Source organism: Lynx rufus, unplaced genomic scaffold (assembly GCF_022079265.1).
Source record: "Lynx rufus isolate CCGP_SWC_20201006 ecotype Redwood Valley unplaced genomic scaffold, mLynRuf1.p SCAF_11, whole genome shotgun sequence".
NCBI classification, from domain to species: Eukaryota; Metazoa; Chordata; class Mammalia; order Carnivora; family Felidae; genus Lynx; species Lynx rufus.
In genome coordinates this window covers 31093830-31109521 of record NW_025814825.1, presented here as the reverse complement: position 1 = coordinate 31109521, position 15692 = coordinate 31093830, and the positions used below count along the sequence as shown (strand labels likewise).

The window sequence follows — 15692 nt, the reverse complement described above, 5'->3', positions numbered from 1 at the left end:
ATGCCATTTTGTCAGGGATCTACCATTGATTTGAATAGTTTTTAGTCTATCACAAGAGAATGGTTTCCTCCTTCTACATGGATCATGCCCTAAACAACAGACTGCATTCTGGAAAAATGGTCATTTATCTTTTGAAATTTTTTTTTCTAAATATTATTTATTGTCAAGTTAGCTAACATACAGTGTACAGAGTGTGCTCTTGGTTTTGGGAGTAGATTCCCATGATTCATCACTTACATACAGCACCCAGTGCTCCTCCCAACAAGTGCCCTCCTCGGTGCCCATCACCCATTTCCCCCTGCCCTTTCATCCTCCCTTCAACCCTCAGTTTGTTCTTTGTATTTAAGAGTCTCTCATGCCATCTGCCTGAGGGGCTAGTCAATGATTGGCACCCTTCTAGGAAGAGAGAAATTTGGACATAAGGAAGGCACACAAGGAAGAACATAAAGGTGGATGCTGGTCTGGTGAGAACCCCAACCTCAGGTCTGAGAAGCCAGCCAGAGAAACAGGATTCTAGAGCCTGTGTCAGTGTCCTACCCCACTACTCTCCATATGACAGACAACACTCTTAGGACACAAAATAGTAACACAAAAGACGGCAGAAAGGGATGAAAGGAACGGACTGATTCCATCAAAGATGCCAAACAAATGGAAATCAGTAACAAAAACCAGATTGCCACACTGAGAATAAATAGCCAAAGAACTCCGTGCAAAGCAAAGCAAAGCAAGCAGAGGTCAGACCCAATGCCAATTTACCATATCCTTGTAGACTTGATAAACCAAGAAACACAAGGCGCAAGGAGCTTCTGTGGATACCACACTTGATGGAAGGCAACAAGCAGTGAAGACCATACCTTGGTGGGGCCACTAGGAAAACTGGAAACAAAGATGGCCCAAATGAAAACAGGAAAAGGCTATCGAGAGTTTGCTACAGCAAAGGAGTCAGCCTCCATCACTCTCATTTGGCAGGAGCTCAAAAGCAGCCTTAGTGGAGTGGGAAAGCTTTATAGTTAAAAAAGAAGCCTCAGATCGGATATTTGGGGAGGGACACTATATTCTTCTGATATTAATATACCACAACCGTACTTTAGTATTTTTCTCAATGGAACTACTTATTTTATGCGGCTCAGTAGATCACCCATTATCTGCCAAAGAATTTGAATTATGCATTATTTTCTCTCCAAATTTAAATTAGACACATTTAATATCTGATGTAGCAATTTAAAAAATAATAAAACACTAACAATTTAAATCCATTGATGGCAGAATCTCAATTATTTTAAAAACAACTGTTCTAATGCAGGATTCAAATAACAGTTTACAAGAAGTGACAACTAGTTAACCCTAACCCCATTGCTTCCATTTCATGTCAGGTCCTGTGCTGGAAGAGCCTCTGCAGTTTCCTCTCGGAGTTTCTGTCTTCTCCATGGTAAACTGAGGACCATAACCTACTCCACAAGGATGTCAAGAGGATTAGAGGGATTAAAACGGAGGGAGCAGTGGGAAAACCACCTGCTGCTGAGTGCACCCTCAGCCTGTGCCAGACGTGGCTACACACCATGATCAGTAAGGACAGTATAGGATAAAGGAAGAAAAACAAATGCTATAAAAAAGAAAGGCCAGCACTTATAAGGCTAGTGGAAGTAGACAAAGAATGGAAGGTTTAACATGGAGGGGAGTGATTTTACTGTGCATTGCAGCACATTAGGAAATGAGCCTGTTTTGCATCTGGTGAGTGAAAGTATAGACTTCCCTTGCTGTTACTTTGACACCCAGTAGAGGAAAGTTAGAGCTGTAGATTTTACTATTATTCATTCATTCATTCATTCACTCACTCACATATCTGTGGGTATGCAGTGAGCACCTATAATGGGGTCAGGCCCCTTGCCTGGCTTAGGGGTGCTGTCCCTGCCCTAGGAGACAGATAGTCTTGGCCAATTTAAAGTGTCTAGGGACAACATAAGGAACAGCCTAAGCATTTGCCATTACTGGATATGAGGCTAGAGTACAAGGTCCAGATACTCCTTTTTCTGCGGAATGCCTAAGGGCCATCAGCAGGAATTTCAAGTACAGGCTGATTATAGCATCTTAACTAAGAACATGTAGTGAACTTGGATTGAGAACTTCAAAGCTGCCAGCCTGGGAACATAATCCCCTGACCATTCAGTGGCCTGACATTTATGTTTACTTGAAGTAACACCTTAAGCATTTAAAGAATTTCTGTCCTATCCTCTTAAATCCACCAATGCTGTGGATCCACTCTCTAATTCTCCCAAGACGGAATACTTTGCCTTTGCATTCACACTCCCAAGTTGGGTCCTCAGACTTACAGGACAAACGCTCATGGCAGGTTTAAACACTAGATAACTAATTTACACTAAGTAGACTCCCACAAGGCTGATTGCCATACTAGAGCATAACTAGGCATCCAGACAGAAATCTTAATTTCATGACAGCAAAGTTAATCATTCGTGCCACCTGCCGGAAGGGCTAGTCAAGTGGCAGAGATTCCGGATAAGGGAGAGATCCTTGTGTGTTCTTATTTTAATCAATTCAATTCACATTTATTGAACATTACCCTTACTATGCGTAAAGCACTGGTGGATGAAAAAGACATGGTCCTTATCTTCAGAAGGTCACAGACCCATGGAATCTATGACTAGATGAATTATTTACTCTTGGACCAGGTTAGGAGGAAGGAATGTTAATGTTTATTTATTTTGGAGAGAGAGAGACAGAGCATGAGTTGGGGAGGAGCAGAGAGAGAGGGAGACACAGAATCCGAAGCAGGCTCCAGCTGCTTCTGAGCTGTCAGCACAGAGCCCAACACGGGGCTTGAACTAACGAACTGAGAGATCTTGACCTGAGCCAAAGTCGGACACTTAACCAACTGAGCCGCCCAGGTGCCCCAGGAGGGTTAAAACTATAAATGTTTACAGTTGCTCACAAGTGATACGAGAAAAAAAAAATAACATGAGTAGTGACACCTTGAAATTAGGAAGAAGTTGCACATTCAGCAAGCCTGGCTTAGAAACGGGCTATTCAGACTCTCTTACTGGTGGAATTTCCCACAAGACATATCTGAGGAGAACATCTGTGGTAAAGACGTCCCAATAACCATCATCAAAGGAAGACAGCTGTGATTAGGAGCAGATCCTTCCAGCAGTGCCGCTTCTACAGGGTGCATCTCAGACTCACCTCAGTCTTCTGCTCTAACTAATGTGCTTAATGGTGACAGTGAACTCCGACTGCCTGCCATCTGCCAGGCACGGTGCCAAACACTTCAAATACAAAACTGCATTTAACCCTCACAACAACCTTAGGAAGTATGTGCTGTTGTTACTGTCCCTACAACACCGCTGAGGAAACAGGCTTAGAGAGGCTAAGTATGGTAACCTGCCAAGGTAGCCCTGTAAGGAAAGCAGAACCTGGTGAGAGGCAGACCCCAGAGCTGCTCTTAGCACCTCCGTGTCCTTTCCAGACACAGGCAGGTGCTGGTGCTCTCTGACATCCCCTCCTCTGCTCAGGCCACTGCTCTCCAGGGCAGGAGAAAGTGCCTTGGGGATGTCCCTAAAATAAGCAGTTGAGTGGAGGGGGTGTTAGGGAGGGCTTTCTTTTTTTCCACTCACTAAATCATACAATGTCAGATCCCAAGCCGTCTTCCAGAATGTCTACCTCAAACCCTTCGTTTCACATATAAGGAAACCCAGGTTCAAAGAAATGGAATGGCTAAAGGTCCAGCGGCAGCTCAGGACTTCCTCCCTGGGGCCTCACGCACAGCCCAGTACATGCTAGGATGCTCGGACACTTCTGGCGACCTGTCAGTCCTTAGCTCAGTGCCCACAAAGGCACTCATCGCCCCCTTTGGGCTCCCAGGACAGGGGTCCCCGACGGGACAGCGCTGCCATCCTCCGCTGAGTTCCTCCCTCTGGCAAAGTCAGCGGTCCGCCAGAGTTGGTACTCCTGTCCCTGCAGACGCTTGCTCCAGGAAGAACGGTTTTCTGCCTGAGGCACTCTCCTGGTCTCCACAAATCGTTTTTGGAGCTACACACACACATACTTGAAACATAATCGATTAATCAGTACCGTATGCCAGTTACTGAGCTTCCGGTGCCTGACACTGGGGGCGGGCGAGGGAGTGGGCGGGGCCAAGGCGGGGCTGTCGGTGTTGGGCGTGGTCGGTGTTGGGCGTGGGCGGGGCGGGGCTGGACGGGCGCAAGCCGCAGCTGCAGCCTCATTTCCTCACGCGCGCCGGAAGTGGTGGTTGTCGGCGCAGAGGCGTGCGGTGGGGTGTGAGGTGGCTGCACCCCTGTGCGCCGGGCGCCGCCGGAGTATGCCCGCGGCCGGGGGGAAGGCGGCTGGGCGGCGGTCGCCTTGCGAGGACTGAGGAGCGCGGTGAGTACCCGGCCCCACCCGGCCTTGCCTGCCCGCGCGGCTCTCGCGACTAGGGCCCGAGTGGTGCCGGGGCGCGGGCCGAGGGCTGTAGATCCCTCCTGTGCGGGTCGGGTCGCTTCTCCGACGAGCCCTCCGGGGGGGGGGGGGGCCCTGTCCGGGTGGGGTCGCCTCCTGGAGAAGCCCTCCGGAGACCGCTGCGGTGTCAGGAAAAGCCACAGTTTTTCGGAGCGGTTTGAGTTTTCTGTTGAGAACGATGCTGTCAGAGACCGTTGGTTTGGGTGTGTTTTATTTTTGTCACTTTTTTTTTTTTTAAGCTGTAACTCACCCCCGCCTCTGCCTCTCTCAGTGCATAACTTTGCAGTCCGCTGTTACCCCTTTATTGCGTTAAAGTAGTATTCTCCAGCTGCAGCCCCTCGCAGTTTCTGCCAGACACCAGGCGCCTTTAAAAGATGCACATTTGTGTCGGAATTAGTGGGGCCGCGGGGACTACAGGACAGGGAGCTTCTGGCATTTTCAGGCTGCATCTGGAAAATTGCACTATTGCTGAACAGCTTGCTGAGGAATCATTTGTAAAGGCAGTAGTGATGCTTTTATGATGACAGGAGGAAACATTGGTTATAAATCTTAAGCTTTTATCCTTCAGCCTGCTCTGGAGATTTATATGCAGTGTGTGGACGTTTAGCCTTATTGAAGGTTCTCAGGAGCTGGGCCTTCATTCCTGGTGGAATTCATGTTGTCTTTAAAGGTCGCATCAAAACGGTACTTCCAAACTTGGTGGGAAACCAAGTATTGTATGACTGAGAATGTTGACCTTCATTTTGTATTGTTATTCTGATACCATTTGTTTAAAACTGTCTTGTGACTGAAAGAATGTAAGAAGGATGTCGGGTGTCCAGTATCTATGGCTTAGGACATTTTGACATCAGTACACACCGTTTTGGTTCCCAACGGTTCGGAAATTACATTTCTTTCTTAACTTTTTTATTGAGGTATAAAATACATATGAAGTCATCTAGTTCATAAATCTTTATTGTACAGCTCAGTGGATTTTTATAGATTTATTAACTTGTATAACCACAGGCTAGATCAAATTATACTTATAGAACGTTTCCATCATCCCAGGAGTTTCCCTCTGCTTCCTCCAAGTTTTACTGCTGCCCCCCCCGCCCCATCAGTATTCTGATTTCTGTCATCAGCTCTTAGGTTTGTCTATTTTGGGCTCGATATTAATGGATTCACGCAGAATGCTGAGCACGTTGCTTGTGAGATTCACCCATGATGTTCCATGTATCAGTAGTTCATTTTTTTTATTGCTGTTTAATATTCCATTGTATGGCTATATGACTATTCTTTTGTTGATGGATATTTGTGTTTCCAATTTTTGTTATTATGTATTTTGGGGAATGCTATGGAACATTCTTGTAAATGTTCTTGGTGAACACACACCTGTGTGCATTTCTATCAGCTGTGGAGTAACTGTCATAAGGTAGGCAGAAAATTGTTTTAACCAACCTGGACTCTTTCTTTTCTTTTTCAATAGAATTTGTTATTTTAATTTATATAACATTCAAGATTGGTAAAAAGCAAAACTATTGTGAGTTCAAGACTTAAGTGATTCATTACCCTATGGTTATTTATTTTTTGAATTGTACACCTGTGACAATCTTCTCCCAGACTGTCATTACTTAACTATCTGTTAGAGAAGTCTGCTAGATAGAGCTGGTATCCCTGAAGCTTATTGCATAATGCTTAGGTAAGAACAGTGTTACTCAAATTGGTGGTTGTTAGGGGAAACGAAACACCAAAAGGATATGACTAAAAATGGATTGAAGAATCATGGGATTGCAAGTCAGTAAACTTAACATTGTTGTCATACTATACAAGTACTAGGTGTAAATGTAAAATTGAATTCTAGGGTTATTTACAAGTACGAATTTACTGTAGGAGTACAGTGATTTCCATGTATACTGAGATGCTGATACATTTATATCAGAAACAGAAACATTTAAATCAGAGACATTCATATCAGGGGACAGACAACAGAAATCTGTGGCATGTGAGAGGTGCCCCAGACTGAACAAATAACAAGAACGAGACCTGAAGCAATGGAATTGATAGAAGAAATAGAAGAATACTTTAAAATTAATATTAGTATGCTCAGATTTGGGAGGGTACCATGCTTATTGAACAGGCTGCCCTGGAAACAAGCAATCAGTTCTTGAATAGTAAAACACAGAAAGAAGGAAAAATAGCTATGACATGGAAAATAGATCCAAAAGAGTCAATGCACATCTAACAGCAATTCCAGGAAGGAATAGAAATTAGAAGGGGAGAAATAACCACAGAGATTGTGACGGTAGAAGTATCCAGGCAGTATCTTGGTCATCCAGAGCCAAACAGAAAAATGTTATCAGGAGACAAAGTATCGGCAAATGTAAATCAGCCCTTCCTTCTCACGTCTCCATTTCATCTGTGTTGTGGGGATGATCAGTAAGTATAACCTTTTCAGAGAGCTTGTAGAAAGATGTGGCACAGGTTGAGGGTTTCTGGCTGTGCTAACAACTCCTATTCCCCCATTCTCCTCCCCTCGCAATTGACAATAGATGCCAGATTTCCCATTCTTACCTTACAGTAGAATGGAAATAAAATACTGTGTCAAGGAAAGAAAGGAGGGAAACAAAGAAATTTGTCTTAGTAGAAGTATCTGAGTTTATGAATGGACTTGACATACTGAGTGTCTTAAACGAGTGTTGATAGGCACGCCTAGATACATTCCAATGAAATTTATGAGCTTCATGGATAAATAAATATGCAGTCTCATAAGCTTCCAAAGAGAAATATATGGTTATCTATAAAGGAGTGAAAATCAGATGTGTGATCAGACTTCTAATTTGGGACATGGTTATCTAACATAATATCTAATGTCTAATATAACATAATATCTAACATAAATAGTGTTCATGAGACATATTTTAGACTCAGAAACTTCTCACCAACCAACCTGTCATTCAAAGTGAGGGCATAATTGGAGCACCTGGGTGACTCAGTTGAGTGTCCAACTTTTGATTTTGGCTCAGGTCATGATCTCAGTTTCTCGAGTTCAGGCCCCATGTTGGGTTCTCCACTAACAACACAGAGCCTGCTTGAGATTCTCCCCACCCCCTCTCTCTCTGCCCCTCCCCCCACCCACTTGCATTTTCTCTGTCTCTCAAATAAATTAAAAAAAAAAAAAAAGGTGGGAGCAAAATAAAGTCATTTTCGCCCATACCCACTAGGAATACCCCAAGATGTACTCTATCAAGTGAAAAATTAATCCAAGAAAAATAGATATGGAATTCAAGAAACAGTGACCAAAGAAAATAGTATAACTTATTTCTTAACTCCAAGACATTGATAACGATAAGCTAAGAACTATAATGGAATGCTAAGGAAGGATTAATGGACCAGAGTAGTTATAGTTTAAAGTCTGTAATCTGGAGCAAATATTTAACATAATTTTAAAAGTTGATTGGGAAGGTGAGATATAGATAAAGCCATGCTGAAAGGCTTATCCTGAGCAAGGAAAGGCTATAGAAACTGACCAATTACATGCTGAAATGAATACTTTAAGGAATTTTAACCTAGCAGTCCTGTTTTCAGAGATTTATCCTGTGGGTGAAATAATACATGGGAGGTCATGTATATATAAGGCTGTTTATGCTGGGATGATTAATAGTGGCAGTAGGTTTGGAAGGATACACAAAAACTGAAGAAGGCACCTGGGCCTCTGAGATAGAAGGCAGAGGTTTCACTGTATGACCTTATATCATGTTTAACTTTTTTCTCACATGTATTTATTTTGTAGAATTTTAGAAATAGAAAAAAATTCTAGGAGTGTATACAAATGTAAAGGTTTAGAGCACAAGTTGCCAAATGTGACTGGGAACCTATTTTAGTATTACCTGTGACATAAGAGTGACTTTTATATTTTTAAGTGCTTGGGGGGGAAAAAACCTAAAAGAAAAATATTTTGTGACATGAAAATTATAGGAAGTTCACATTTCAGTATCCGTTGGAATACAACTATGCTTATTCATTTGCACATTTTCTGTGGCTGCTTTTGTGCTGCAAGGCAGAGGTACTACATGGCCCTTTACCTGAAATGTTTGTTAATCCCTGGTTTAGAGCCAGAAATAGACCTCCATATGTATAAGGAATTGTGCTTATGATAAAAGTGAAATTTCAAATTAGTGACAAGAGCATGGATTGTTTAATAAATGATAAGAAATGGTTATTTGAGAAAATAAGTTTTATATTAGGATTATTTCCAGTACAGAAGCTAAAATCGAGAAGTCATGCAGGAAAAGACTGATAGATTTGACTCCATTAACAACAGCAACAAAAGAAAACTTTGCACAAGGGAAATAACACCCAACACTTACTGAGCACTTAATGCTTGCTTGTCATGTTTTACTTGACTGTTACAATAACACTGCAAGTAGGTTCTATAATTATTCCCACTTAACAGATGAGAAAACTGAAGCTTATAGAGATTGAAGAATTTATCTATAATAAAGAATTAGAAAGGGATAGAGCAGATGTATGAATTTAGGCCATCTGGCTCCCAAACCTATTGTGCAGACAAGATATTACTTTATAGGTATTATCTATGTCAACACATCTAGATCTACCTCATTCCTTTTAAATGCTCTGTTGTATAAATGTCTGCAGTTTAGTTATCCTCTCTTATTGATAGACTTTAAGTTACTTTTATTTTGCTGTTATATGTAGCAGTAGTAAACATCTTACGCATGTGACTATATGCTAGTATTTCTGTAGTATGAAGTCTTAAAAATCTTAAAAGTGGAATTGTGAATTGCTGGATTAAAAGGCGTAAGTCAAATTTGTCCTTCCAAAAATAAGGTGTGTGTGTGTGTCTATTTTTAATTTATCTTTAATCAAAGGAATTGAAACATCTTGGAAGGAACCTTCGCCATCCAAACAAATTATTTTATAGATGAAGGCCATATAGGTTAAGTATTATGTCCAAGATTACACAGCTATTAAGTAGCTATTACACTTGACTTTTTGAGTTGTTTTTACTGTGCCACAGGCTGCTTTTGGCACATTCTTCTGTTTTACCTGTAATGATAGCATTAGTATTGCTGCCATTTGTTTTGCTGAAATCTGGGTACCTTGAGTATAGTTTTCCCCAGAAACACTTGTCAGAATGATTATTCTGGTATTATTTGTTCTTAGCACCCAATACAGTGTCTGTCTTAGTCAGTTTGGGTAGCTATAACAAAGTACCATAGACTGGCTTAATTTATTTTTCTTAATCTGAGATCAGGGTACCAGTTATAGTTGAGTTCTGGTGAGGGCCCTCTTCTGGGTTATGGACTGCCAACTTGTTTCTTCAGATGGCAGAAAGAGGGCTACATTAATTGCTCTTTGGGATCTCTTTTATAAGAGCACTAATCCCATTAAAGAGGGCTGTACCCTCATGACCTCTAGTTAACCTCCCAAAGGCCTTTTACCCCCTTATAAGTAACACATTGGGGGTTAGGATTTCAACATAAGAGTGTCTGAGAGAAACATTCAGTCCATTGCAGTGCCTAACACACAGTAGGTACTCAAATATTTTTTTAACGTGTTTATTAATTTTTGAGTGACAGAGACATTCATTTTTAACAGACATTTTTTAGTTAGAACACTAACAGCGGAAGGGCAGAGAGAGAGAGAGAGAGAGACACACACACAGAATCCAAAGCAGGCTCCAAGCTGTCAGCACAGAGCCTGACACAGGGCTTGAACCCACAAACCATGAGCTCATGACCTGAGCTGAAGTCGGACACTTAACCGACTGAGTCACCCAGGCACCCTGGTACTCAAATATTTGTTGAATGAGCACTACCTTCTGGTGATCAGTACTTTTATTTCTAAATACAAACCACTTATTCATTGACATGTTAAAGAATCCGTGTATCACCGTAACTCATAAATTGCTCAAGGAATAAAAGATTCTAATTCCTTCCCTTACAAATATTTATACTTCATAATGCTTTAGTTTGTTTTTTTCTGACAGTGCTTATGTTTTCCAAATAATGTTTTGGCTTTTTGTTATGTAAAAAATGAACTAAAAATTATAAATTTAGTTTTTGAAGACTTTAGTAAGACATTATACAGAAATTCAGGAAGATTATACAGAATAGAACTTTTTAAAAAATTTTTATTTAAAGCCAAATTAACATACAGTGTAATAATGGTTTCAGGAGTAGAATTTAGTGATTCATCCCCTACATATAACACCCAGTGCTCATCCCAACAAATGCCCTCCTTAATGCCCATCACCCATTTAGCCCAATCCCCCATCCAACAAACACGCTTCCAGCAGCCCTCAATTTGTTCTCTGTATTAAAGAGTCTCTTATGGTTCGCCTCCCTGTTTTTATCTTCAGAATTGAGAATTTTTAATTATTTTTATGTTAATTTTTTTTGAGAGAGAGCAAGCTGGGGGAGGGCAGAGAGAGAAATCCCAAGCAGGCTCCATTCTGTCAGCACAGAACCCAACATGGGGCTCAAACCCACGAACTGTGAGTTTGTGACCTGAGCCAAAACCAAGACTTGGAAACTTAACCAACTGATCCATCCAGGCACCCCCAGAATAGAACTTTTACAGTAAATAGATTCAAATGAATTGTTTGTATTTTGCAAAAGGCAATAGGTTATTCTAAATGCAAACATTACAGTATAAGTATCATGGAAATTATGTATGAAATATGTATTAGTACTACAAAATTATAGAATCAAAAGATTGAGTAGAAATTGCTTAAAGGCCATAGTGTTATGTAGGGATCAGTGCCACAGAATGAACTATGTTTAGCAATCTTTTGTCTCAGAATCATAAGGCAAATAGAAAGATGTAATGAGACCTTGAAGGTAATATGAGTTCTACTTTTTTTGGAGAGCAGGTTTTGCTTAGTTTTGTTTTTGTTTTTTTGTTGTTGTGTTTTTTTAAGGTTTTTAATTTTTTAAGTAATCTCTACACCCAACGTGGGGCTCAAACTTACAACCCTGAAACCAAGAGTTGCATGCTCCACTGACTGAGCCAGCCAGGCGCCCCTCTTATTTTTGTTAAGTCCAAGCTGGTAGTCAGCAAACCTTCATGCTTGTCTTCTTAATGAACAAAATGGAGTTTTCTTAAAAATGCCTCTTTGATGCTACTACTCAAACTAAATCTGATTTTTTTAAAAATAGCTTCACTGAGGTATAATTGACATATGATAAACTATGCATATTTAAAGTATACAATTTGATAATTTGAACATATGTATATACCTGTGAAATCATCACCACAAGTCAAAATGATAGACCGTATCTGTCACTCCCAAAAGTTTCCTTGTGCTCTTTTATAATTGCTTACTATTACCACTTCCCCAACCCACCCCTGGTCCCAGTAATCACTGATTCATCTGCCCTCTGTCATTACAAATTACCTTACATTTTCTAGAATTGTATATAAATAGAATATACACTCTCATTGTTGAGCTTCTGTCACTGAGAATAATTACTGAGATTCACCGGTGATGATACATGTATCAGTATGGCTCTACCACAGTTTGTTTATCCATTCACTTGTTGATAAACATTTGAGTTGTTTCTAGTTTTTGGTTGTTACATATAAAACTGCCATGAGCATTTGTGTACAAATCTTTGTATGAACATATGCTTTCATTTCTCTCAGATAAATATCTAAGAATGAAAAGACGCAATCATGATAGGCTTATGTTTAACTTGTTAGGAAACTGTGTAAAACCGTCTTACATTCCTACCAGCAGTATATGAAAGTTCTGGTTCCTCCACATTGTCACCAGCACATCAGTCTTTTTAATTTTAGCCATTCTAAAATTAGCCATTCTATGTAATGGTATCTCATCGTGGTTTGAATTTGCATTTCCCTAGTGACTAAGGGTGTTGAACATTTTTTTCATGTTCTTATATAAAGTGTTTGCTCAAATATTTTGCCAAGTTTTAATTGAGTTGTGTTTGTTTTGTTATTACTGCATTTTGATAGTGGTTAAGTATGTATTCTGAACGCAAGTCCTTTGTCAGAAATATGCTTTGCACCTATTTTCTTCAGATCAGTGACTTGTCTTTTCATTCTCTTAACAGCATCTTCCAAAGAGCACAAATTAACATATTTTGACAAAGTCCAGTTTTTCAGTTATGCTATTACTGTTTTATCAAAGAAATCTTTGCATAATAACTTAAGGTGACAAAGATTTCCTCCTGTGCTTCTACTTTTATAGTTTTGGGTTTTCCATTCATCTGTAATTCATTTTGAATTATATCCTAGTGGATGTGAAGTAGTTATCTCATTGTAGTTTTGATATGTGTTTCCCTATTGGCTAATAATGTTGAGCCATCTTCTCATGTGTTTATAGGCCATTCTTAATCTTTTTAGAGAAATGTCTAGTTAGATCTTTTTCCCATTGTGTTATTTATCCTTTTGATACTGAGTGATAAGAGTTCTTTACATATTCTAGACACAGACCCCTATCAGGTATATGATTTACAAATATTTTCTCCCATTCTGTAATTGTCTTTTCACTTTCTCAGTGATATCCTTTGCAGTACAAAAGTTTTTAATTTTAATGAAGTCCAATTTATTTATTTTGTCGTTGCTCTTTTGGTGTCATATCTAACAAATCATTGCCTAAAAGCCACAGAGATTTATACTTAGGTTTTCTAAGAGCTTTATGTTTTTAACTCTTACATTTAGATCTCTGACCCACTTAGAGTTAATTTTTGAATATAGTGTGAGGTAGGAGCCCAGTTTCATTCTTTTACATGTGAATATCCAGTTGTCCTAGCACCATTTATTGAAAAGACTTCTTTCTGCATTGAATTACCTTTCCACCTTGTTGAAATCAATTAATGTGGTTTATTTCTGGACGCTAAATTCTATTGATCTATATGTCTATGCCTGTACTAGTACCACACTATCTAGAAGTAAGTTTTGAAATGGGGAAGTGTGAGTCCTCCAGTTTCGCTCTTCTTTCTCTAGACTGTTTTGGCTATCCTGGGTTCCTTGAATTTCTATGTGAATTCTAGGATTAGCTTGTCAATTTCTGTAAAGTCAGCTGGATTCTGAAGAGGATCATGTTGAATCTGTAAATCAATTTGGAGAATATTGCTGTCTTAATAACATTAGGTCTTCCCATCCTTGAGCATAGGTGTCTTTCCATTTATTTAAATCTTCTTTAATTTCTTTCAACAATGTTTTGTAGTTTTCAGAACACAAGTCTTATACTTGTTAAAATTATTCCTGAATATTTTATTATTTTTGGTATATATCAGATTGTTTTCTTAATTTCATTTTCAAATTTTCAGTGCTGGTATATAGAAATACAATTGATTTTTATGTATTGATCTTGTATCCTGCAAACTGACTAAACTTATTTATTAGTTATAATAGATTTTTAGTGAATTCCTTAAGATTTTCTATATACAAGATCATATCATGTGCAATCTTTTCCAATCTAGATGTCATTTTATTTCATTTTCTTGCATAACTGCCCTGGCTAGAACCTGTTCCAGTACTGTGTTAAAAAGAAGTGATGAGAGCAGACATCCTTGTCTTATTCCTGATCTTAGAGGGAAGCATGTAGTCTTTCACCATTAAATGTGAAGTTAGCTGTGTGTTAGCTTTTTTGTATCTGCCCTTTATCAGGTCGAGGAAGTTTCCTTATATTCTTAGTTTGTTAAGTAGTTTTATCAGAGGTGCAGGATTTTATCAAATGCTTTTTCTTTGTCTATTGACATGATTGTGTGGAGTTTGTCCTTTATTGATATGGTATATTAAATTAATTGACTTTTAGATGGTAAACCAATCTTGCATTTCTGTGATAAATCTCCCTTGGTCATGTTATATAATACTTTTTATGTGTTGATGGATTCAGAGTACTAAAGTTTGGTTGAGGATTTTTGTGTCTCTATCATTAAGGAATATTGGTATCTAGTTTTCTTTTGATGTCTTTATATGATTTTGGTATCAAAGTAATACTGGTCTTATAGAATGCTTTGGAAAGTGTGTTTTATTTTTTGGAACAGTTTGTAAAGAATTGGTATTAATTCTTACAAATGGTTGGTAGAATCCGCTATTGAAGACATCTGTGCCTGGACTTTTCTTTGTGGGTAGTCTTTGATTATTAATTTGGTCTCATAGGTCTGTTAATATTTACTATTTCTTCCTAAGTCAGATTCAGTGGTTTGTGTCTTTATATTTTAAAGGGATTTAAATAATTTGAAACTTATATCCATGTTGTTAACATTTCTACTTTCTTCATGCTTTGTATAGATTCATATTTCCATCTGGTATTATTTTACTTCTGCCTAAAGGACTTGTAGTGCAGGTCTGATGGGGATGAATTCTTTTAGCTTTTTAATGTCTAAAGAATTACTGGCCTTTGTTCTTGACAGATACTTTTTGTGTGTATAGAATTGTAGGTTGACATATTTTTCCTTTCAGTTCTTTAAAGATAATGCTCCACTCCCTTTGTTTCTTGTATGTGGTGTGTGTTTTTTTTCTGGCCACTTTCAGGATTTTCTATTTATCATAGAATTTGAACAATTTGATTATCGTGTTTCTGGCTTTAGTTTTCTTTATGGCTTTTGTGTTTGGTAATCGTTGAGCTTCTTGGATCTGTGTTAATAGTTTTCATCAAATTTGGAAAACTTTCAGTTTTATTTCTTTAAATATTTTTCCTCACCCCCCTCTCACTTCTTTAGAGACTCTAATTACATATATACTAGACTGCTTGAAGCTGTCACACAGCTTTCTGGGTGCTCTGTTAATGCTTTTCATTCTCTTGTCCTTCTGTATTTTGCATAATTTCTATTACAGTGTCTTCAGTTTGTTAATATTTTGCACTGAAATATCTACCACTAATTCCATTCAATGTATTTTTCATCTCAGACATTGAAGTTTTTATCTCCTAAAGTTCAGTTTGGATGTTTTTATGTCCTTTGTGTCTCTGTTTAGTTTTTTGAACATGAATATCTTTTTAAATACAGTTGCAACCATTTTAATATCCTTTTCTCTTTTTTATAATGCTTATTTATTTATTTTGAGAGAGAGAGCAAGCTTGTGCACGAGCAGGGGAGGGGCAGATTGCAAGCAGGCTTCATATCAGCACAGAGCCTGATGCAGGGGCTCAATCCCATGACTGGGAGATTATGACCAGAGCTGAAACCTACTAGAGTTTTAGTAATAATAATGACTCTATTATTGTCAATTTCAGTAATAATAATAACTCT

The 15692-nt window shown here is 38.9% G+C and overlaps 1 protein-coding gene across 8 annotated transcripts in view; it reads left to right on the top strand.

The window, feature by feature from the left end:
• Positions 1–4256: 4256 nt before the first annotated feature.
• The window catches only part of CSGALNACT2 (chondroitin sulfate N-acetylgalactosaminyltransferase 2), a 45929-nt gene continuing 34493 nt past the window's right edge, over positions 4257–15692 (top strand). For all 8 annotated transcript variants that reach the window (XM_047073137.1, XM_047073135.1, XM_047073144.1 and 5 more), the window contains exon 1: positions 4257–4395. The gene's annotated coding sequence lies outside the window, so the exon portion shown is untranslated. The remainder of the gene's footprint in view (positions 4396–15692) is intronic.